The following is a 26,209-nucleotide window of genomic DNA, read 5'->3' as shown; positions in this document are numbered from 1 at the left end:
CGTACTTTCCAGTATGCATAGTTAGTGCCATCAAATAAAGGAGGTATGATTAAAGATTGTCCTCTATCCATGACAAACAGGGGTCTATGGATCAACACAGCAAAGATTAAACCCTAATCAGAGTGTGCCTGCTCTGATACCACTTGTTAGGTCACAATCTGAATGACCCCTTGTGATTAACCCTAATTAATTAATTAATTAGCCAAGTTATCAATTAATCAATTTAACATGCAAATACGTGGAAGCACAAACAAATCACCAAATACTAATTATGCAGCGAAAAAAATAAATGACACGGTGATTTGTTTACGAATGAGGAAAACCCTAATGGCAAAAACCCCACCGGGTGATTTTCAGGTCACCACTCCCGAAACTTCACTATTATCAAATCAAGCGGTTACAAGAAAGGAATCCCAAGTACCTTACCAACCTACAGTTGAACCCTTACCCCAATACCCAATTGGACTTGATCTGTAGTGATAGTCTCCACCTTTAATGCACGGCTCCCAAGTACGTGACTAACCAATGCGCGGATCCAAGTACGCGACTTCAGAACACCAACTTGAGAAAGAATGGTTGGCTGCAAAGTTCTTCAGTTCATCCACGTGATGAATAGCAGGAAGATGCTTGGTCACAAAACCCTATGGTGCAAATACACAGCAACTTCTTGATGGAAGATGAACTAGGTCAAGAACCTTGTCTGTTGAGCACAATTTACATAAACAGAGATTGCTCAATGATAATACAACTTGTGTCTACCAAAAAGGCTCTTAAAATAATCCTTTTATATGTTTAGGGTTAGAAGAAAAGAAAGCCCAAAAACATATTCACGGATCCCAAGAAAATCAGATTGGAATTCTGACTTTTTAATTCTCGACAGATAGCAGGTGTCGAGGTAGCTATCGAGAGGTGTCGAGCTTTAAAAATTCTGCACTTCAACTTGCTTTCTCTTGGACAGACTTGATAACTTCAACACTTGAGCTTGAAACATTGTTTCTTGAAGTATTAAAAAAACCTAGAACTACCCAATTACAAGCAGAATGCGTTTTGTCAAAGGATTAGCCAATTTACATAACTAAGTGACATATGTTCTTAAACACATTAAAACATATATGTCTTAACGCTTTACCCACTTGAGGCTGGCTTAATTAAATTTTCATAACTCATCTCTATTAAAAATATGGCTAAATATGTAATTTTGCTCTACTTTTATGTCTCTCTCCTCCAAAAATACAAAAGCCATAAAATATAAGATTAAAAAGAATCCAACAGAATACTTACATCATGAGATTTCAACCACAGATAGGCAATTTAAATTTCAGTCAAATCTCAGGAAGGTAAGAGCATTCACATCAAAGATGTGAAAATGCTAAAATCTCATTTTTAGTTCTCATCCCCTCAAAAAGTCACACACATCAAGGTACTATTCTTAAAAATTTTAATATTTTAGCTATAGTAGAATGTCATCTTTAACAGTCTACTGTAGCAACAAATCTCATAAAAATAATAATATTTTATTAGATTCTCTCTCTCTTCTCTTAATAAAATATATTTTTCTCTCTCCCTCTTTACTCTAAGGCTTCTCTCTTTTTCTTTTTCCTTCTCTCCAGTCTCCAACTGTCTCACTTCTTCTCTCTTTTATTTCTTTCTTCTCTCTTTTTCTGGGTCAGTGTTCTTGGTGTTTTTAGGTTGAGATTGGAGGGGTTGCTTGGTTGGTTTTGGCTGGGGTTAAGATTAGGGTGGGTGGGTTTTAGTTAGGGTTTGTAAAAGTTCGGTTGACTATACAGATGGGAAACAGAAGAAGAAGAAAGATACAAAGAAGATAGGCGCAAGCAATTCAAGTTAATTGGGTTAAAGAGTATTTGAAGATATGAGCTTAGGCAGAGAGGCAGAGCAACAGAACAGAGTACTGGAAGACTTATGTTTAAGCTTGAGCTAAACAATTGTGATGTTTCATACGACCTGTAGTTTAGAATTAAATCAATTAGAGGCTTAGATCAATTAGAAGCTATGTATATAAACACGTGTAAAGCAATGATTGGTTGTAGAGGTTAAGCCCGTATAGTGTGGAATCAGTTAGAGTTTAGTTATTTTCATTTTGGGATTAGTTCAGATATATATAACTCTTATACATTCAAATTTTGATGATCAATACAATTACAAAAATTCTCTCTTTAATCCTTTTTCTCTAGTTGTTTTCTCTCTCCCTAGCTCTCTGTTTTTCTTATATGGTATTAGAGCTTTTATGCTTCTATTAATGGCGAATCAAGATCAAGCTTCGCCATCTTCTACTTCTTAATCCATTGCTCATCGTGAGCCTTCTCCAATGGAGGATCTAAGAAGTCCTTTCTTCTTGCAACATGGAGAGTCACCAAGTGAAATTCTTGTCACTTAACTCTTGACAGAAGACGATTACCCTCATTGGGCTAGGGCTATGCGTATGGCATTGGATTTGAAAGGCAGGCTAGGTTTTGTGGATGGTTCTATCACACCTTCTATGGCAATCACTCCTTTGGAAAATATTGCTTGGTCAAAGAACAATTCCATGATTTCTTCATGGATCTTGAATTTCGTTTCTCCTCACATCACTACATGTGTAATTTATAGAAACACTGCAATGGAGGTTTGGAATTCACTCAAAAACTATTTCTTACAAGCCAATGGTCCATGAATTTCACAGCTTCAGAAATTGATTTCAACAATTATGCAAGGAGATGCAACAGTGACTATTTTCTTCACTAATCTTCAAGCTTCTTGGGATCAACTACTTAATCTCAAGCCTTTACCATCTTGTTCTTGTGGTAAATGTGTCTGTAGAGTGAATGAAGAAATCCCATTCTTTCATCATCAAGATTCCTTGATGCAATTCCTCAATGGCTTGAATGAAGTCTATTCACAAGTTAGGACTCACATTCTGATGATGGAGCCAAGTCCCTCAATTGACAAGGCCTTCTCTTTGGTGATACAAGAGGAAAGGCAGAGGGCTTTAGGTTTCAATGGAGGCACTTCAATTGTTTCAACGACTCTTGCAATCAAGACTCAAGGGTTCAATCAAGGTAGGAAAAACAACAAAGGCAAGGGCAAACCTGTATGCAGCCATTGTGGCAAAGTTGGCCATTTCATGGAAAAGTGTTACAAGCTAGTTGGATTTCCACCAGGGTACAAGCAAAAGGGCAAGGTGTCTATGGCCAATCAAGTGACTCTTGATGGTGACTCTGGTCAATCTGAGGCTGCATCACAGTTAGGACCTTTTCCTTTCACAGCTGAACAGTTGTTGTCAATGCTGAACTCTCATGCATCTTCTTCCAACATTGATGCTATTCACTTAGCCAATTCAGCTCTCTCAAGTATCTCTTGTGCCTTTTTCCAAGATTATGTTTGCCTTAATTTGAAGAATTCAGTCTTTGCTGAAAATCCTTCAAACAAAACAACTCACAATGAAGAAACTTGGGTTCTTGATACAGGGGCCACTGACCATATTATTCATTCAATTTCATTGTTTACTAAGATCACTAGTTCCATATCTTCTTTTGTGCATTTGCCTAATGGTGAAAAGGTCCTTACCACACACACAGGCACAGTTTAGGTCACATCATCTTTAATGCTTAAGGATGTAATTTGTGTTCCTGCATTTTCTTTCAATCTGATTTCAGTAAACAAATTAACCAAGTCTTTGTCATGTTGCTTGGTTTTCCTCTCAAATTATTGTTTCATACAAGACCTTACTTGTTGGAAAATGATTGGATTGGGTAAGCTTCATAATAACTTGTACCTGCCGCAAGCTTCATTAAACTACAAGTCTATATCCGAAGCTTCCACTGTCTTAGAGTCAGTTTTGCAATATTTTGCTCATTCTGTCTCACATGTTCCTACTGTCACTAAACCTCACTTGTAGCATCTTAGATTAGACATGTTTCTGATGCAAAACTTCAACATTGTATATCTGATGTACCTTTCTTTCTTTCAAATAAAGAGTGTGTTGTTTGTCCAATTGCAAAGCATAAAAGATTGCCTTTTCCCAACTCTAATCACTTATCTAATCATGCTTTTGATATAATTCACTGTGATGTATGGGGACCTTTTGCTAAAGCCACTCATGATGGTTTTAGATATTTTCTTTCTACAGTAGATGATGCTACAAGGTTCACATGGGTTTACCTTATGAAATCTAAAACAGAAACTAGGCATTTGCTGATTTCATTTTACAAAATGATCCTCACTCAATTTCAAATCAATATCAAAGTGATTAGAACTGATAATGCCCAAGAGTTTTTCCTAAAAGATTTTTATGCTCAACGTGGGATTATTCATCAACATTCTTGTGTTGCTACTCCACAACAAAATGCTATAGTGGAAAGAAAGCATCAACATATCCTAAACATTGAGAGGGCATTGAAGTTTCAGTTTAACACACCACTTTGTTATTGGGAAGATTGTGTTTTGTCAGCTGTTTACTTCATAAATAGGCTACCTAGTGTTGTTTTAGACCATAAAACCCCTTTTGAGAAGCTTTATGGCAAGGTTCCTTCTTATCATCACTTAAGAGTTTTTGGTTGTCTTTGCTTTGCTTCCACACTTGCTCACAATAGGTCTAAGTTCTCCCCTAGATCAATTCCATTTGTTTTTCTTGGTTACCCTTTTGGTGTTAAGGGTTACAAGTTAAATTTGATCACAAAGCAGATTTTCATTTCTAGGGATTTTCTTTTTATGAAACTGTTTTCCCTTTCATTACTTCTGTTCATTCACCTCATACTTCTATTTCTCTTCCTCATATCTGTCCTAATGTAGCTCTTCCACATGATCCCATGTTTTTAGACCCTATTATACCTTCATTACATGTTCCATCTTCTGCTTCTAGTCCTAATCAAGTGTCTGACACTTCCCTTCTTGTCATATCTGATTCTGTCATACCAAAATCCATCCCACCAGGTTCTGTAGACAATGGTTCTTTACCAATTCCTGTCATATCAGATTCTATCATCCCAGAATCAATTACACCAGGTTCTGTACAACATAATTCTTTACCCATTCCTCAAGAGACTCTTATTTCTCTTCCTTCCTTAAGAAGATCATCTAGGCCTACCAAACTCCCTTCCTACTTGCAAGACTACAAGTGCAGCACCATCATGTCTAATGAGCTTTCCCAATCCAGTCTAATTAGTAAATCAGGTACTCCCTTAGTCTCTACCAAATATCCTCTCTCTAATTATCTTAACACTTCACATCTATCTCCTTCCTATGCACATTTTTGTTCCTTTATTACCTCTATTCTTGAACCAAGATTCTATCATGAGGCTGTTAAGGATCCTAAATGACAAGAAGCCATGAATGCTGAAATTGATGCTTTGGTTTCTAATAATACCTGGACGCTTACCCCTTTGCCTTCAAATAAAAAGGCAATTGGCTGTAAATGGGTTTATAGGGTAAAATACAAGGCAAATGGCTCTGTGGAGAGATATAAAGTAAGGTTAGTTACTAAGGGATTCACTCAACAAGAGGGGCTGGATTTTACTGATACTTTCTCACCAGTTGCTCAGTTGACTATTGTCAAGACACTTTTTGCTATATCTACTGTGAAAGGTTGGCACTTGGTTTAATTAGATGTCAATAATGCTTTTTTGAATGGAGATCTTCATGAGGAGATGTACATGCAACTCCCTCAAGGCTTTCACAGCAAATGGGGGAATGTTGTTTGCAAATTGAACAAGTCTTTATATGGGCTTAAACAGGCTTCAAGGCAGTGGAATGCAAAGTTTTGTTCTGTCATTAAGCATCATGGTTTTAAACAGTCCAAAGCTGACTACTCTTTATTTACAAAGAAGTTCAATGATTCCTTCATAGCTTTGGTGGTTTATGTTGATGATATTCTCATTGCTAGCAACAATATTCAAGCGGTTGAGGAGCTTAAGACTTCTTTAGATCCGCATTTCAAACTTAAAGATCTTGGAGGTTTAAAGTATTTTCTTGGACTTGAGATAGCTAGATCAAACAAGGGTATCACTTTGTGCCAACAAAAGTATGCCTTGGAAGTCTTGAAGGATGCTGGAATGTCAGCTTGCAAGCCTAGCAAGGTGCAATGGAGCAGAATTTGAAGTTAAGCAAGTTTCAAGGAAAATTGCTAGCTGATCCTAGAGTGTACAGAAGGTTGGTGGGCAGATTGCTTTATCTAACTATCACTAGGCCAGATATTGCATATCTTGTTCACAAACTAAGTCAATTTATGTCAAAACCCAGGAAACCTCACTTAGATGCTGCATATAAAGTGCTACAATACATTAAAAGTTGTCCTGGTCAAGGTATTTTTCTATCAGCTGGATCAGATTTCCATTTGAAGGCCTACACAGATTCTGATTGGGCCTTTTGTATTGATACCAGGAGGTCAACCACATGTTATTGCATCTTTTTGGGTGATTCTCTGATATCAAGGAAGTCCAAGAAACAGTCCATAGTGTCTAGATCCTCTGCTGAAGCAGAGTATAGGGCAATGACTGTTACTGTGTGTGAAATGACTTGGTTATTAGCTTTATTGAAGGATTTGGAAATCTATCATCCTCAACCTGCCTAACTATTTTGTGATAATCAGGCAGCTATTTACATTGGAGAAAATCCGGTGTTTCACGAAAGAACCAAGCATATAGAAGTAGACTGTCATGTAGTCAGAGATAAGTTGCAAGACAATATAGTTAGATTGTTCTTTACTCCCACACATTCACAATTGGCTGACTTACTTACCAAAGCTCTCAACAATCAACAATTAAAGTAAATATTAGGCAAGATGAATGTTGTGAACATCCATATTTCAGCTTCTCATCTTGAGGGGGAATGTAAAAGTTTGGTTGACTATACAAATGGGAGACAGAAGAAGAAGACAGATACAAAGAAGATAGGTGCAAGCAATTCAAGTTAATTGGGTTAAAGAGTATTTGAAGATGTGAGCTCAGGTAGAGAGGCAAAGTAACAGAACAGAGTATTGGAAGACTTATGTTTAAGCTTGAGCTAAACGACTGTGATGTTTCATACGACCTGTAGTTTAGAATTAAATCAATTAGAGGCTTAGATCAATTAGAAGCTATGTATATGAACACGTGTAAAGCAATGATTGGTTGTAAAGGTTAAGCCCATATAGTGTGGAATTAGTTAGAGTTTAGTTATTTTCATTTTGGGATTAGTTCAAATATATATACCTCTTGTACATTCAGTTTTTGATGATCAATACAATTACAAAAATTCTCTCTTCAATCCTTTTTCTCTAGCTTGTTTTCTCTCTCCCTAGCTCTCTATTTTTCTTATAGGGTTGAGATCGGGCTGGGCTTGAGATTGGGGTGGTTGGTTGAGATCAGGCTGGGGGTGGTTGAGATCAGGCTAGGGTTGAGATCGGGCTATAGGCTGGCTGAGATTGATCTCTGTATTATTTTTATTTTTATTTTTATTTTTTATTTCATTGATGCTTGTGGGTTTGTTTGGTTGCTAAGAAAATCAGGAAAAAAGAATAAAAATTATGAGTTTGATGGATTATGAGTGGTGGTGGTAGTTATGGGTTTTGTGGACATGGTGAATGGTGGGTTGTGAAGGTGGACATCAGATCAGACAGAGAGAGAAAGGGGGGGGGGGAGAGTGACAGGAAGGGGGAGAGAGAAATCAATTAAAAAATGAATAGTTTTTAACTAAGATGTGAAAATAGAATCTTTGTTGTTCGGTGTATTTAAAAGTGAGATGTTAAAACGAATAAAGTGACTTTTTAAAGTGTTAAATGTTATCATTTTTAGTATTCTTAATGTGAATACTCTAAAATATCAAATTTTAAACCACATGTAGATAATTTAAAATTTCAATCAAACCACAGGTTGTCAATTGTAATTTCTCCAAAAATATAAATAATCAAGTTTATTCTTATAAAAATTTTGTAAACATAAAAGATATAAGAATGAAATATAATTATAATAATCAAAATCCACAAAATTTGCGACCAATAAGTGATGTTGTAGTCTAATTAGGCTAAATGTTGCTGAACTTTATTCACAATAAAATATAAATAATCTTTTTTTTTTTTTTCAGCAATTAAACCATCAAACCAATCATCATACAAGCAAATGGAATCTAAGCATTGAGGCAAGGTAGATTCTTGAAGCCAACCCAAAAAAGAAATGGGTTTGACTAGCAGGTACGTACACCACAACCAAACTTGACAACTCAACTCTGTCTTCCTTGTCATTCTCAAAAAAAAAAAACTGTCTTCCTTGTCTCTCTCTTTCATTCCTTTTTTTTTTTTTTTTTTTTTTTTTTTTTTTTTTTTTTTTTTTTTTTTTTTTTTTAAAAAAAAAAAAAAATGTTGAGAACACTAGCGCTGATCACTTTTTAATGACAAAAACACGGTTGTTAGGGCCCTATTTCATAATTTGATATTTTGATCATATGACTTTTTTGGCACCGAGGTTGTTAGCTAGGGAAACATTAAAAAATTAACAAATGCAGCCTTGCGAAATTTCTCGAATAAAAAACAATTCACAACTTTGATCATCGATGTAGGAATTATTATTATTATTAGAGCATGACAGAACAGAGCTTCCCTTGCTGTCTTGAAGTAAACCACACTAGGTTGCAAATCCTTCGAAACAGAATTAAACAGCCAGGCAAGAACAGTACTATTACACTTACACCAAGCAAAATAACAAGGGTGATCAACAGACTCAGGTTTTTGTATAGAACCATCAATAAAACCCAATTTTGTTTTAGCATCCAATGCAATGAGTACAGCTCTACTCCAGATACCATAATTCTCTTCTGTGAGATGTTGAACAACAAGAGAAACACCTGGATTGTCACTATTAGACAAGAAATAGGGACGGGAAGAGTTTTCCCACGGATGAATTGTTGGAATAGTTGGAATAGAGTTGCTTGCTGTGCTATCAGCCATATCTACCAACTCAGACTTTGACTCAACAATCAAGACTAAATATTCTACAATCAAGGTTCACAAACACTAAACCCAAAAATCGATCACTTTCGGTAATCCCAAAAATTTCTTCAAAAATCAGTATTGAACCCCACTGATCAACAAAAACCCTAAGATTTTATCACAGAACAGTGTTCGAAGAAAAACCCAAATTCGATCTCACAATCCCTAGGCTTTGAACCCAATTGCCAGAAATCGCAAATGAAATTCAAGAACGAAATAGGGAAGAGATAAAAAATAGTGCAAGAATCAAGAATTAAAGAGACCTACTTGATTCGAAGGATCTAAGCACTGAAAGTAAAGAAAACAAGTAAAAGATTGAACTAGAGAGTTTCAAAAAAATACCAGATGAAGCTCTCAACTAGTCCGTGCTCTGATACCATAATAGAATTCAAGCACATACACCCTCAACAATGGTGGAACTCATGAAGAACCAGAAAAGGAAAGAAGAGGGAAATATATGTATGTGAAAGATTCAGTGTATTGATAAAAAGGAACTCAGTACTTTATATACAATGAGAATCACCCGGTGAAGCTAACTGACTAATCTAACTAACTAACAAGCTTACCAATACAGAGCTAACATGTGTCTATCATTATCTAACTAATTACATCAAGATTGTACTACTTGTAGCTCTATAATTATCTATACAAAACGACTTGTAGCTGAAGCTCTGTTCTGTACCTGAAGCTCTGTTCTGTCATGCTCTAATAATTATTATTATTATTTTGATGAACATTGATGCAGAAATCCGGACTTGTTTATAAAAGTGAAAAAAGTCTCGTCTCATTGACTTCAAGACAAGAAGACCAAGAAAAAAAAAGTTGGGATTGGACCATGAGAAGCGGCTAGATGCATCAGCATTATAATTTACTTCAAAAGAGGTCATTGAAAATGAAAAGGAAAAAAAAAAAAAAAAATCATACGACTTTGACCAGCCATCAGAACATATTTTTTTTGGTTAAACTTCTTGTACACACTTTATTTTACAAACATGCAAAAAGCAATTTAATTACCTTCTTTTTGGGTAGAAGTAATTGAATTACTTCATAAGTTTGAAAAATCATGACTTCAAAGTCAGTATTTTAATTACGTTTATGTGTGTGTTTAAAACTAAGGGCAAATTGTAAGTTGCAACCCTGAAATGTGAGGTGTTAAATTTTATATCTTGAAATTTGAGGATATTTAAATTTTATTCCCCAAAGTTTGTAAGTGTTCGGATTTTACACTCTGAATTTTAAAATTTGAGGGTGTAAAATTCAAACACTCCTAAACTTTAAGGGAGTAAAATTTAAATTCTGAAATGTCAGTGTAAAATTCAAATACACTAAAACTTTAGAGAATAAAATTTAAATTTTAAAATTTTATAATGTAAAATTCAAACACCCTCAAATTTTAAGGGTATAATTTACAATTTTTTCTAAAATTAACAATGCTTAATAAACACTTCTTTTTTATTGACGATAGACGTCATCACTCATCATTATAAATTACTTCAAAAGAGGTCATTCAAAATATGGAATAAAAAACTCACACGACTTTGACTGTTGATAAAGTAATATGGAGATATTTTAGAGAGGACAAAATTTTTATCCAAATTAGGTGGGAAGAAAGTTTCTTTCCCACTGTGTGTGTGAGAGAGAGAGAGATTTAAATTTCAAATGACCATCTAGGTTTGAGGGAAAATGATTTGGGGCTTTTCGAGTATTATAAATGTGTATTTTTTCTTCTCACATAAATAGTAGGTCTTATTAATTAAATTCATAGTAGGACCTACCATTTATGTGAGAGGAAGAAATATGCATTTATATTACTCCGGAAGTACAAAATAAATTTTCCTAGTTGAGACCCTAAATTCCAAACGATTATTTATGAGTGTCAACAACTTTAGACTAATCAAAATATGAACAAAACTACGTTCTCAAAATAGGAAGAAAATGTTATAGGTTTCTCATTTCACGGATAAATTGTTCTAAAACCCATTTTCAGTTTAATATTTTTTAGAATCGCCCCAATGATGACAGGCAGTTGTTCTAAAACCAATTTTGTATTTCTGTTCAACAATTTTATAATCGCCCGGGTTACAGATAAGTTACTATAGATAAACCATTTATTTTTACTTATTTTTTTCAGAATCATCCCTTTCACGGATAAGCAATTCTAAACCATTTATTTAAAAATAAAAAAAATTAGAGCCACCTATATTATGGAAAAGTTATTTTAAAATCACTCTTTGAATCCCCCTAGTTGAACAGTTCAGAGATTACTTTCTTTATTAATAAGGTAGCATGCAACAGTTCAGAGATTACGAAATGCATGTTGCTTCACAAACTTTCCTTTTCATGAATAAGAAGTTTATTGACATTAGTGTTCGCTTTTGCAAGCTCCATCAATGATAAGCATTATATAACACCAACACTAACCAAGGCAATAACAGCACTTTAAGTTAAACTAAAAGTTAAAATTGTCATTTTGACGGTTGGATACAAAAATGGGGAAAAATGTCCAAACACCCCCTAAACTTTCAACTACTGGCCAAAACACCACTTAAACTATTATATTGGTAAATTTACTCCTTAAATTATACATACTTGTCAAATCAACACACCAGTTACTCTCCATTTAAAACACAAACAGAATACGCATGTGTATCCCCCGTGAACTTTAAAATAACTTATTAACAAGGACTGAATTGAGTGAGAGGAGACAGAAACCTATAGCATAATAGAGAAAGAGAGACACAATCAAACCAAAAGAACCACGGTTGTCGGCTGCCTCACCGTCGACAACTACCATGGTTACTGCCGTTGTTTTTCCAATCACCCACGACTTGCAAGAGAGGGAGACACTATTGAATACATTTATTTTGGTTTCAATGGAAATTTGTTATTTTTCCCCTATTTGCTGGTTTGTTCTCTCTCTCTTTTCTTTTTCTTTTTTTTTTTTTTTTTTTTTTTTTTTTTTTTTTTTTTTTTGATTTCAAACTTGGTGGTTTGATACTGAGTTCTCTTCTTGCTAGTTGTATATTGGGTTTTCATCAAAGATCTCGTGCGCAAGATATGTTTGCCAATATTGTTCTACAAAATAGTGTTCACTACACTGCGTGTCATTTTGATTTTTACTTTATTTTCACAATATTTCCAAAGCAATACAGATGATTGAATTTGTTTTGTAAATGGGAACACGTGCATCTCACATGCTTATTCTGTTAGTATTTTAACGTTAGACTAACTGAAGTACTGATTTGACAAGTATGTATAGTTTAAGGAGTAAATTGGCCAATGTAATAATTCAAGGGGTGTTTTAACCAATAGTAGAAAGTTTAGGGGGTGTATGAGTATTTTTTTTCCTAAAAAAGTGCTTAAACACTTTAAGTACTTAAACCGAACCACCAGATTTCAAGATCAAGCCGCATCAAACTTTTCAATGGATAATAAAAAATAATATTAGAGTTGGCTACATTATATAGTCAAAATGCGGGATAATCACTCAAATTATCATTGAAACAAGTGAAAAAAATAAATTAATTAATTAATTAAAAGGGCACATAAACAGGATAGGGACCCTATGTCCCAGTCCTGGTTGGAACACAAATCCGCACTATGTGCCTCCGACGTGAAATTTTCAATTTTTGTTTTTTCCCTAATGTGCTTGCTTTTCCAATCAACTTGAGTGATAGCTTTGAGTTAAGATAGCTATGGAAACACGGAGTATGATTCAAAACTCCACTACCTTTAGCTCTCTCCTCAATAATTGAGGGGTATCCCAAGTTCCCAACACAAAATGCACTACTAAGCTCCTTACAGCACTCTCTAAGGGTAGCTTTGTGACGAGACATTTGGTTGTTTGCATATCTTTTCCATCGACAGTAGCACTCTCTACAAGAGCCACAGAATTTTGTGATCCAAATCCCTCTTTATTCATTCGAAATAATGACAGACAGACTATCTTTATATTCTAAACAGAATATCCTATTTCAACGCCCTATTTCGGAAACCAGTGCAATTTTAGTCATATGATCTTTTCAATAGTTATGTGACTTGCGTAAATAATTTAATAAATCATGTAATTTAAGACATGTGGATGATATCTTATAAGTTTTTAAGTAAAGGAATGGAAAATACCATTTAAACCATTTCAGGAAAAAGATTTTCCTAAAAATAATGGTCTAACATAATAGGATTCCATCATATAACTTATGGTAATTTTTCATATTTTTCTTAATTATTCCATTTTTTAATTTTGATAAAATTTATATATATATATATATATTTTAATTTTGAATATGAATTTCAATTATTCCATTAATTGTACAGCATATTAGAAAGCTTAATTAGATACAATTCCTTAAGTGTTATATATTAGGTTCTCTAATTAAACTCAAATACATGGTTGATCATCTTATTTTTTTTAAGGACAATTAAATTCAATGTATATAAGTCTTTGAATTTAATTAGACAAGTCTTTGAATTTATTTGAAAAACTTAATATACTACAACTAAAAAATTGTATCTAAGTTTTATTTTATTGAGTACATTTTTTTAATGTATACTCTATTACTAATTAGCCCAGCTTTCGGTTTTGTTTTGTTGGAGTAATAACATGTAAAATAACTTTTGTTTCCTCTTCCGTGTAGGAGCTAGTTTTCTCTTGAGGTCACTCAAGTACTTTCCTCTCTAAAAGCTTTGGATTTTTTCTCTCTCAAACCAGAAATTTCAGAGCTTTTCACGTCTTTGGCTAGCTTCAGGCTAGTCTTTTCGGCCTACTCTGGAGGGCAACGGAGGCTCTTCAAGTCAAAATGGAGCAAGATCTAATAGAAGGAATGACGCACATAAGGTTAACTAAGGAAGAAGAAGTCCATATCTCAGTTTCAGGGGAAGGCAAATCTGAGCTATTGGAGGAATGCTCTCTTAGTCTGATGGGGCGTTTGTTAACAAACAGGAAGCAGAACAAGAGAGCTTTGAAGAATACACTATGCTTGGTGTGGAAAGTGGACCTAGATCTAAGGATTGTAGAGGTTGGAAACGACATCTACCAATTCAAGTTTTCAAATGAGCACCAACTGAAATGGGTGGAATCAAACAACCCATGAAATTTTGAAAATAATCTCCTTTTACTTCGAAGATGGAAAATAGGAATTACTGCAAATAATATCATCTTCACCCATTCACCTTTCTGGATATAGGTATGGGGTCTTCCTTTTGATATGATGTCTGAGAAAACTGGAAAAGATATAGGGAATGGTATTGGAAAGTTTGTGATAGTAGATTCTAGATCATGGTCTTTGGACCAAGCAAAATATATGAGAATTCGGGTTAAGATTCCTCTAAATAAACTGCTAAGGCGGTGTGATGTGGTGGCTAGTCCGAAGGGAGAGGTACATTGGATATTTTTCCAATAAGAAAGGCTACCCATATTCTATTTTCTATGTGGGATATTGGGTCACGATGATCGACACTGTCAATCAGGGGTGAATAATACAAGTGAATCCCAGCAATATGGGGAATGGCTAAGAGCTCAAGGGGGAAATAAAGGAGGCAGCTTGAAGAATGGCCCAACAAAAATTTCTGCAATGCCAAATGATCATCAAGATTCAGAGGAAAGAGGGCAAAACGCAGTGCTAAGGATGGAGACAGGTAGGAGGCAAGAAGGGATGGGGCAAAACCAAGAAGCGGGAATCTTTCCTGGATAGAGAAATGATGATGTAAGTCTAGCTAATGTGACAAATGATGGAGATAGAAACTTCTTGGAGAAGAATTTTCAAATTCAAATTCAAAGCCAAAGAAACAAAGAAGATACAGACAGACAAGAAAGTGTGGGTACCCATGATAGAAAATAAAAGGAAGGCTGGAGGGAATCATGTGTTTTTGAAGATTATGAAAGGTCAGCAAATAGCAACTATGGGGGCCCACAAGTGGCCGAAAGGGCCAAACAGCAAAAGGAGTGCCAAGAGGTGACAAGCCCAAGATAAAAACAAAATAGGCCTAATGAAGGAGCTGAAACAATCAAAGAAAAGGAAAAGGCCCAAGCTAAAAAGGGCAGATTGAAGAAATTGGCCAGAGAACAACAACAAAACAATGTAGTAGAAGAGATGGAAACGATTGGCATCGTGGTGGGAACAAAGCAAAGACTATTGGGAGGGGAGAATAAAAAAGATGGTGCAAGAAAAGATTTTGTGGAGGTGATTCCTTTTCATCTTATTCAACGGCAGTGGCTGCAAGGCAACACTGCCGAGAGCCATGAATTCTCTAAGCTAGAATTGCTGGGGAATTGGGAACCTTCGAACAGTTCAATTGCTGCACAACCTTGTGCGGTAATATAATCCCAATATAGTCTTCTTAATGGAGATGAAAGTAGGTGCTAAAAGAATGGTGAAGGTAAAGGAAAGAATTGGTCTACCAAATGGTCTAATAATCCCAAGTGAAGGTAGAAGTGGGGGAATGACCCTTCTATGGGTCAGGGATTTCTATGTTGAAATCAAAAGCTTTTCAAGATACCACATTGATGCAATTGTAATAGATCCTAAGGCGAGATTCAAATGGAGGATGACTGGTTTTTATGGAAACTTGGAAACAAGTTTGAGAAAGGAATCTTGGAGTCTTCTCTGGTTTCTTAACTCTTAGTATCAGATGCCATGGATGTGCCTGGGAGATTTCAATGAAATTGTGTCGGCAACAGAAAAATCTGGAGGCCCGGATAGAGCCCAATAGCAAATGGAAGGTTTCAGAGAGGCAATTGATTCTTGTGGGTTCCAAGATATAGGGTATGAAGGACCAGAGTTTACTTGGTGCAATCAAAGACCAAATGTAGGAAGAATTCAATTAAGGCTGGATAGAGTTCTTGTTACAGTAGAATGGGCAAAGTATTACCAAAATGCTAAAGTTTTTCATATTGTGTAACCAACCTCTGATCATTGTGCTATCCTATTGACAGACCAGCAACACACACCAACTCAAAGGAAGAGAAGATTCCACTTTGAAGAAGCATGGACTAAATATGAGAAGTGTAAGGAAGTTAACCAAGAAGCGAAGATAAATTTCTCGAGTATACAATCAACAGTTGGGTTGGTTGAAGGTCTAAAAGAGTGTGTAGTTGGGTTATCCAAATGGAGCCAAACTAATATTGGTTACTACCCTAGGAAATCCAAGAAAAAAGGAAATCTCTCCAAGCTCTAGTTCAAGAGGACAGAGATGGCAACAAAGGAGCATAAATAAATGAACTACAGAAAGAAATTAATGAGCTTTTGGAAGAGGAAGAGATCAGATGGCACCAAAGATCAAGAGTTTAATGGTGCCAAAAGGGCGATAGAAACACCCAATACTTCCACCACAAAGTGTCGCAAAGAAGAAAGAAAAATGTGATTAGAGGTTTATGGGACAAGGATGGGAAATGGTGTGAAGATGTGGAAGGCATAGCAAGCATAGCAACAAAGTATTTTAAAGAATTGTTCTCAACCACTTGCCTATCTAGAATTGAGGAAGTGGCCAATTTAATTCCAAGAAGTGTTACCCCAGAGATGAATTAGCAGCTCACAAAGGAATTCCAAAGGGAAGAGGTTGTTTAAGTTGTCCACTCTATGCACCCAACAAAAACCTCAAGCCCTGACGAGGGTTTTACAGGTTTAATATTGGAAGCAACTAGAAATAACATACTCTCTGGAATCTCAATTTGTAGAAATTGCCCTACTATTTCACGTCTCCTTTTTGCCAATGACAACATCCTATATTGCAAAGTAAGCGGGCAAGAAAGCGGGGAAGTACTAAGAATCTTTCAAAAGTATGAAGAAGCTTCAGGATAGAAGATTAACACGGATAAATCATCAGTGTTCTTTAGCCGAAATACAAAGGAGGAGAAAAGAGAAGAGGTGAAGGATATTCTTGGTTCAATGCAAGATACCCAACCAAAGAAATACTTGGGGCTGCCTTCCATGATTGGCAAATCCAAGAAACAAGTTTTTAACAAAATTAAAACGAAGGTTGGGAAGAAGCTTATGGGGTGGAAGAAGAAACTATTATCTATTGGAGGTAGGGAAATACTTATAAAAGCGGTGGCTCAGGCAATGCCAACATATACAATAGGGTGCTTTTTGCTTCCAAAGAGTCTTTGTGATGACATGGAAGGAATGATGAGAAATTTTTGGTGGGGACAAAAGCATCAAGAATCCAAGATTGCTTGGGTTAGCTAGTCAAAAATGTGCAGAGCAAAAAGGGAAGGAGGCATGGGTTTTAAAGATCTCCAAGCTTTTAACTTGGCTATGCTTGCAAAGCAGGGGTGGCGGATGCTTGAAGAACCATCATCATTGATGGCTCGCTTGTATAAAGCAAAATATTTTCCAAATTGTGATGTTCTTGGGGCGAGTATTGAAAGCAACCCATCTTATGCTTGGAGAAGTATTCACAAAAGTTTGGAGGTTCTTAAGCAAGGCACTAGGTGGAGAGTGGGGAATGGTAAACTAATACACATTTGGGATGATAAATGGCTGCCAACTCCTACAACTTATAAGGTCATATTTCCTCCAAAAGATTTTGGAAATTTTCCAATGGTATCATCTCTTATAGATGAAGACACAAAAATGTGGAGAAGGGACGGGCTGGTTGAGATCTTCTTATCTTTTGAGGCGAATACCATTCTTAGTATCCCCATAAGCCACCACCTCCCGGAGCACTCCATAATTTGGGTGGGTAATAAAAAAGGAATTTTCTCTATGAAGAGCGCTTATTATGTTGCCAAGAAATTGTTGGATTCAGACATCCAAGGTGAGACTTCAAAGGGAGATGTACATGCCCCTTTATGGAAAAGAATATGGCAATTGAATATTCCAAAAAAAAATTCGTAATTTTGCTTGGCATTTGTGCATGAATGCAATACCCACCATGGTGAATTTAAATAAAAGAGGAATCCAAGTTGATGTCCTATGCCCCATATGCAAGAAGGAAGAAGAAGCTGTAGAGCATATCATTCTAAAGTGTGAGTTACCAAAGGCAGTTTAGTCAAAGTGGAGTGATGGCCCGGGAAATATTTTGGAGAGCAGGGGTGATATTTCTAATCTGGCTCTCACAATAATAAACCAGGGAACCCAACGTGACCTGAAAATCTTTTTTGGTGTAGCCTAGACGATCTGGTACCATAGAAACCAATTAATCTTTGAAGCTAGCAAAACTAAGATAGATCAAGTGTGGGGGATAGCAATTAGAAGGGTGGAAGACTTCAAGATTGCAAATAATTTCTCAATAACAAGGAAAGAGAAGCAGCCTAGAGAATGGAGCCCCCACTAGAAGGTTTTTTCCTCATAAATGTGGATGGAGCAATCCCAGCTGAGGATGGTCACTCTGGAATAGGTATTGTCATTTGGGATTGGGAAAGTCGAATTGTTGCAGTTGTTAGCATGCCTCTATCCGTGAAATTTGCAGTAGAGGAAACAGAAGCATTGGCCATGGAAAAGGGTGCTATCCTAGCTATGGAATTAGGCTTGGAGAATGTCATTTTGGAAGGAGATTCTTTGCAAACTATCCAGGTGGTAAAAGACAAAGATTGAAAAGGTTTGGTTGGCCACATCATTTTTGGTATCATTCTTGAAATGTCCAAATTCAGGACTGTAGAGGCTAGACACATAAGTAGGAATAGCAACAAGATAGCCCATGAACTTGCTCAACAGGCCAAGAGAGGTGGAGAGTTGAAGAACTAGACTAGTACAACACCAGATATTGTAGCTAATCTTCTTGGTATAGATAGGTTCAGCTAAAAGAATTTGCTTGTGGGCTGGTCTGTTTGTGGTTTGTCTTGTTACTTTTTCTTTGCTATTTGGTTCTGTTGGTTCTGAGCTTTGTATTGGTTGTTCTGCCTTCCTCTTGAATGAAATGGATGTTCAGTTTCAAAAAAAAAAAAAAAATTAGCCTAGCTTTCATTTCTAGAATACTATAGTACGATGATGTGATGTATCATTTAAATAAATTAATATTGTATTAATTAATAGGGTCTTCTTTTATCTGAGAGCCTTAGCCCATCTCCTAAGTTGCCCATATGATTGAGTTGGCCCTAAGGAATATGATAATCCTAAAATCACTATAAAACAGTACTATAAATATTGAAGAATATAAGCATACTATTAATAAACTGTAGCTCATGTCTCATATGCTACAAAATCCTGCACGGTGGTGGAGCCATGAATTTTGGTCGGGGGCAAGATTAAAAGTAAAATCCTGCACGGTTGTCCATGAGCTTGATTTTGTTGTTTTCATTACATTGCTTTATACTTTATATTGTATTTTATAGTGTATTGTTGATGTTTCACTAAGCATATTGAATTCAAGGAATAATATTTTCTTCATACATACCTCACTTTGCAGGATCAATTTGATATACAAGGAGAATTTGTACTTGTCAGCAAATCTCTAAATACAAAGTGTGGTAGATTATTGAGCAGCCACTACAACAGGTTGTTTACAAAATATAAAAAACTTGTAAAGGATGAAGGAAGCACGTATGCAAGAAACCACCCACCAAAAAATGTTACACGAGAAAAATGGATTGAACTAATTGATGGAAAGTGGAGTGATGAAGATTGGCTGGTAATTAATACTTTGAAAATTTTAATTACAAGTGAAGTATGTTCTCACCTTTCACCTAGATAATACCTACCTATATATGCATTGGATTAATGTTTTATGTAAATCTTATTATGGTGTCATGTCTACTAGATTATTTATTCTATCAAATTTGTTGGATTAATACTTATTTGGAAGGTGGAGTAGATTTATATTGTAATATATATATATATATATATAAAACTTAAGTCAAAACTCTAATATTTTCTTGGTCTTTATTCTTTATAGAAAGTCTCAGCAAGAAATGCTAGAAACAGAAATAAAGAGGGAACGGTTGATAAGCACATTCATAGATGTGGAAACAAGTCGCTTGCAGTTAGGGTGGATGAGGCGGTGTGTTATTTCAATTTTTCAAAAGCCTAGTATATTACTTGTTGTAATTAATTAACTTGTCTTCTAACATTGAAAAGCATATAATTAGAGACGGAAAAATGGAGGTCATATTCCTAAGCTGGCACAAGTCTACTATGATACCCATTTCAATTCAAAGGCAAAACAGTGGATACACCCTGATTGCGAACATACATATGTATGTATATCAGTACATGCCTTGAGTTTGCAAAACTAGAATATATATATTTTTATTCTTTATATGTTTGCAAAACTAGAACATATATATTTTTGATGGTTTTTATTATTTGAAATGACAGCAAGAGATGTTGAGAGTACAAGATGAGCATTGTAGCACTCCTGAAGCACAGCCTTTGACTGAAGAGGAGATATCTATGATAGTTCTTAAGCCGAGATCTGGCTATGTAAAGGGACTTGGCATGAGGCCTTCCTCGTCTCTTAGGACTTTTGCCTCATCTTCCTCAACTCAGTATACTCAACAACTCGAGGGTCGAGTAGAAGAGCTCCAAGATGCAAACTACAAGTTGGAGGGTCGAGTAGAAGAGCTTCAAGATGCAAACTTCAGGCTGGAGGAGAAGATGGATTGCATCATACAATATTTGAGGAGCAAGGGTGATAGTGACATTTGTGGCAGTGGGGGAGCTCATCTACTAACTAGAACACACCTTGGTTAGTGTTTTATTTTCCTCCCTAAAAGCATTAGTATTGGGGCTTGTATATGGTATATGCTGCTATATTTTAGCATAAAAACACAAAAACAAGCCTTACCCAGTCTCTCAATTGTAAACATTTTTACAATTGTGCTATAGTAACCTCTTATATGTATGAGGGTACTATAGCACAATTGTGCTACAATTGTGTTTTTTGTTTAATGGTGGTGGTGAGTTTTTTGTTTGTGATTGTAGTTGGAGTTTTTGTCTAATGTTGGTGGTGGGTTTTGTGTTAATGATGGTGGCTGGATTTTTGTTTATTGTGTGGTTGGGTTTTTGTGTTTATGGTGGTGGTTGGGTTTTTGTTTATGGTAATGACTGTGATTTTGTGTTAATGGTGGTGACTATGTTTTTTGTTTAGTGGTGGTTGTGGGTTTTTGTTTAATGTTGGTGGTGAGTTTTTTGTTTATTGTGATGGTTGAGTTTTTTGTTTATGCAGTAGCTGAGTTTTTGTGTTAATGGTGGTGGCTGTGTTTTTGTTTAATGGTGGTGGTGGGTTTTTTTTTTAATGGTGGTGGCTGTAATTTTTGTTAAATGGTGGTTGTTGGGTTTTGTTTATGGTGGTGGCTGAGTTTTTTGTTTATTGTGATGGTTAGGTTTTCTGTTTATGGTAGTGGCTGCGTTTTTGTGTTATTGGTGGTGACTATGTTTTTGTTTAATGGTGGTAGTGGGTTTTTTGTTTATGGTAGTGGCTAGTTGTTGTTGTTTTGTTGTTTTTTTTTTTAATAGTGTTGGCTGGATTTTTTTATTTGTTGTGGTGGGTGGGTTTGTGTTATGATGGTATCTGAGTTTTTGTTTTGGATTTCACTTTATTTGTTTTTTTTTTAAATTGGGATTTTTCCTGCATTCTTTATGATTTCTCCATGGTTTGTAATGTAGGTTTGGTTTTTATTTGATGAGAATGTTGTGGGTCTTCTTTCTTTGACAGTTTGGCTTCATATGATGTTGCATTATGATTATTTTGTCTAGTTTGTTAATAAGTATTCTGTGGACATTTTCTGCATTGTCTTACTAATAATAATCCTTTTTTTTTTTGGTAGTACATCTTATCAGGAATATAGGTTTGCAGTCTAGTTTGTTATTAATATATTTTCGTTTATACTTGTGCAGATATGGGATTGGTGGCAGAAAGATAGCTTTTGTGGGACTACTTGAACTCAAATAATTTTTCTATAAACTTTGGAAGCTAAGACATCATTTGTATATAAATGGTTGTAACTTTGTGAACATCTTTATTACATTTTTAGATTTTATGGCTTATTTTATTTTATTTTATGGATTTGGTTAGAAATGAATGATTTTTTTTTTTAATTTTTAATTTTTAATTTTTTTATGGATTTGGTTAGAAATGAACATGTTAGTATAATGGCAAGTAAATGTAAAGAATATTTAGAATAAAAAAAAATTTGGTGACGATAATTTATGTCGCCATATCTGACTATAAGCAGAAATTGGTGATGAAATATTTTGTCACCTGATCTATTGAAATTATAAAATTAAAAAAAAAAAAAATTGGTGACGCAAAACTTCGTCACCTAATCTATTGAAATTGGAAAAAAAAATACATTTGGTGAGGAAATATTCTGTCACTAAAAATAAGGTTTAGTGACGAAAATATTAGGTGACGAAAAACTTTCGTCAGCTACCATTTTTTATTGGTGACAAAAAAATTTCGTCACCTATCATTTTTTTATTGGTGACGAAACATTTTCGTCACCAATACATTCTGTGACGGAGCTTAGGTGACAAATGCTGTTTCGTCACCATATGTATTCGGTGACGAAATAAGGACATATTGTGACGAAATGTTTCATCACCATAGTCCACTTTTGTTGTAGTGTTCACACCTAACTTAATTTACTCAATTGCCCTCGACGATTTTTCATACTTTAAAACCTCTACATGATTTGTTCACACTCAATAGTCTTANATAGTACGATGATGTGATGTATCATTTGTGAGATCAAGCTAGATGTGTGAAGTATCGTTAATGAGACCAAGCCACTGTCTCTTCTAAACAGTAAGTTTATGCACATAGAACAGTGTATCGAATTTTTCATACATAACTTTTTTTTTTTATGGGAACACAAACCGGATTAACATTGTCAAAAGAAAAGGGAGTACAACAGGGCAAAAGGAAAAGAAGCTTAACACAGTACAAGCCTAAATATAATCTACCTGGATAACGTGTTGCACCATAGGAGGACAAGCCCCCTTCCAAACTTGAGAAACTTCATTTTGCCTTGCATACTATGCACACTCATGGGCTACTTTGTTGTATTAATTATATCTTTCTTATTTCATTTTGTTGAATATATCTTTCTTATTTCATTTTGTTGTAGGATTTTTTTTTTTTTTTTTATCATTATTAGGCGGGTCTCATTCCCACATGATTTACTATTTCCTAATGGCAGTACGATGAAGTTGTGTGATTCCTATTTCATTTTGCTATAGAATCTTTTTGGCCAAAAAGCAAAACTGGCCCTCTAAGTTTCATCTTTTGTCATTTCAGTCCTCTAAGTTTGAGTTTTGTCATTTCAGCCCTCTAAGTTTCAAGTATAGTCAATTTAGTCCTCTGTTAGTTTTTTGTTAAATGTTGCTATTAACTTACCAAAACGACGCTGTTTTGGATTTTTTTATTATTATATAATTTCAAAACACTGAAAAACATTATTTAAATTATAATAATAATAATAAATAAATAAATAAATAAAAAACTAACTAAAAGGCTTAGGGAACGACGTCGTTCCCCTAGCCCACTGAATATAAAAAAGGCGTAAATGCACTTTTAGTCCCTACATTTTGACGTTTTTCCATTTTAGTCCCTACATTTTATTTTTTTCACTTTTAGTTCCTAAAACCAATTAACGCGTTCCATTTTAGCCCTTTCCGTCAATCAACTGACGGAAATAGCTGAGGTGGTAGCCGAAGCAATTAAAATATTATAAAAATGCCACAGCACCCATGACACATCAGCATATAAATTTAAAAAATTAATTTATTAATTTTAACAAAATTTAAAAACATAAAAACAAAATTTAAAACATAAAAATAAGTCAGAAAATTAAACCAAGAACACAAATTCAAAATTAAACCCATTGAATCAAATTAAACCCAAGAACATCTATCATCAACCCACAACCCAGAAAATCAATTACCTCTTCTCTCACTCTTCTTTCTTGTTTATTCTTTCTTGGACTCTCTCTCTCGATTTTTTGGCAGTGGATTGGAGGGGCTGTGGATCAGTTGTGGGTCTTGTGATTTGGGTGTAGTGGGTTAAGATTTTGACCGATCGTGGGTTTGCTCGCCGTGGGTCAGTCGTGGGTTTGCTCGCCGTGGATCAGTGGTGCTTGTCATTTGCTCGCCATGGGTCAGTCATGGGTTTGCTTGCCGTGGGTCTGTTGTGGGTTTGCTCGCTGGGTTTGCTCGTCGTGGGTTAGTTGTGGGTTTGCTCGACGTGGATCAGTGGTGCTCGTAGTTTGCTCGCCGTGGGTCTGTCGCGGGTTTGCTCGCCGTGGGTCTGTCGTGGGTTTACTTGCCGTGGGTCTGTCGTGGGTTTGCTCGCCGTGGGTATGGGTTTTGTTTGCTGTGGGTTTGCTCGCCATCGCCATTAGCCCCAACTCCACTTGCCTTGCTTGTGGATCCATCGACCACTCAGTCAAGCTCTACAAGTTTCCCAGTATTCTAATCTCTATTTCTCCATTTCTTGTGTTGAGTATCAAGTTCATGGAATTTTGATGCTGGGATAATTTTTTTTTTTTTTTTTTTTTTTTTTGGAAAATTGGGTTTGATTTGTGTTTCAGCTTGGTGGGTTTTCTTTCTGGGTGTCATTTATCGATTCAGTTGTTAGATTCGCAGTGTAATTATTTTGTGCTCTATTGGGATTCTCTAAAGAATCAAGCATGATGTGCGAAATGTTTAATTTTTGTTGGAATGCTGGTCTGCTCGTATAGATTTGTGTTGTAGGCTAATGATGGATGTTCTTGGGTTTAATTTGATTCAATGTTCTTGGGTTTAATTTGATTCAATGGGTTTAATTTTGAATTTGTGTTCTTGGTTTGATTTTCTGACTTATTTTTATGTTTTAAATTTTGTTTTTATGTTTTTAAATTTTGTTAAAATTAATAAATTAAATTTTTAAATTTATATGCTGATGTGTCATGGGTGATGTGGCATTTTTATAATATTTTAATTGCTTCGGCTGCTACCTCAGCTATTTCCTTCAGTTGACTGACGGAAAGGACTAAAATGGAACGCATTAATTGGTTTTAGGGACTAAAAGTGGAAAAAATAAAATGTAGGGACTAAAATGGAAAAAAGTTAAAATGTATGGACTAAAAGTGCATTTACGCCTATAAAAAATCATCTCCACCCCCACCGTTCCCTAGCAGCCCTTGACATGAGAAATTTGAGGGACAGAGGGGGAACAAGAGAAAGAGAGACTGAGAGGGAGAAGAGAGCACTAATGTGCAGGCCAACCAAGCCATAGGAATAGACAAGAAAATGCAGCCTCCAAAGAATAAAACTCAGTTTTGCATATGTTATTTCGTGTCTGTTATCTTCCTTTGTAATTTTCTTGCTGCTCTGCTAAGTCAACATTCCACTGACTCCCTTTTCTTCTGTATTGCTTCTGTTCCTTCTTTTAGTTAGGATTATTATCAAGGTATCAATTGAAGATGCTAGCTGTCTCTGTAAGCACTATGCTGGAAATTAATTTTCTAGGGAAAGGATATTGCTGCTATATTTTAGGGCCTAAAAATAGATCAAAATTGAAATTTGTGAAAACTGTGCATTGATTTCAACCATAAGTATGGACATTTCACTGATGGGGTGGGTTGATTTTTTATATTTTCAGTGGGCTAGGGGAACGACGGCGTTTGCCTGAGCACTTTAGTAGGTTTTTTTTATTTTTTTTATTTTTTTTTTATATAAATTTAAAATAACATTTTTCAGTTTTTTTTTTTTTTTTTTTTTTTTTTTTTTTTTTTTTTTTTTTTTTTTTTTTTTTTTTTTTTTTTTTGTGTGCGTTTACACTACTTTTCTTATTTTTATTCTTTCTTTTGCATTTCATTTTGCGTTCATACTCCTTTTCCTCTCTCCATGTCTCTGTATAGCGTTCACACTACTTTTTCTCTCTCTGTGTCTTTGTGCAGTGATTTGATGGTAGTTGTGGTTGTGTTTTGGTGATTGAATGAAATATTATTTTATTGTGTTAAAAGCTAAAATAAAACCACTGCTATTAGATGTGAAAAGGTAAAATAGATAAAGTGTCTTTTTGTGCTGCTAAAAAGTTAAAAATTTGGCTCCACTGCTATGGATGCTCTAATGAAGGAAATTGAATTTTGCTATTGTCAAAGTAGGTAAAAATGAAAATGATTTGTCATGACCGCGAGCAACAATAATAATGCTAGTATTGCACGCAAATATATATATTGTACAACAACTGTTTTATATAGTAGATTGTAATTGACTATATGTTACTATCACATAAACCTATTATTTTTTTCTCTATTATTTGATGTCTTTTACACAAGATAATTGTGCCAAAAATACCCACATAAAAATATTCTAATTTCATATAAAGCTTAGA

General features: G+C 35.2%; 1 long non-coding RNA gene across 1 annotated transcript; it reads left to right on the top strand.

Moving 5' to 3' along the window:
• The first annotated feature begins 19,305 nt into the window (after positions 1 to 19,305).
• On the top strand, positions 19,306 to 20,392 carry LOC136063225 (uncharacterized). Its single transcript, XR_010624930.1, has 4 exons — positions 19,306 to 19,522; positions 19,787 to 19,891; positions 19,980 to 20,087; positions 20,209 to 20,392. It is a non-coding gene; the product is annotated as an uncharacterized LOC136063225 (long non-coding RNA).
• The last annotated feature ends 5,817 nt before the right edge of the window (positions 20,393 to 26,209 follow it).

Source organism: Quercus suber, unplaced genomic scaffold (genome assembly GCF_002906115.3).
Source record: "Quercus suber isolate HL8 unplaced genomic scaffold, Cork oak 2.0 scaffold_20, whole genome shotgun sequence".
NCBI lineage: Eukaryota > Viridiplantae > Streptophyta > Magnoliopsida > Fagales > Fagaceae > Quercus > Quercus suber.
This window is presented reverse-complemented; position numbering and strand designations above follow the sequence as displayed.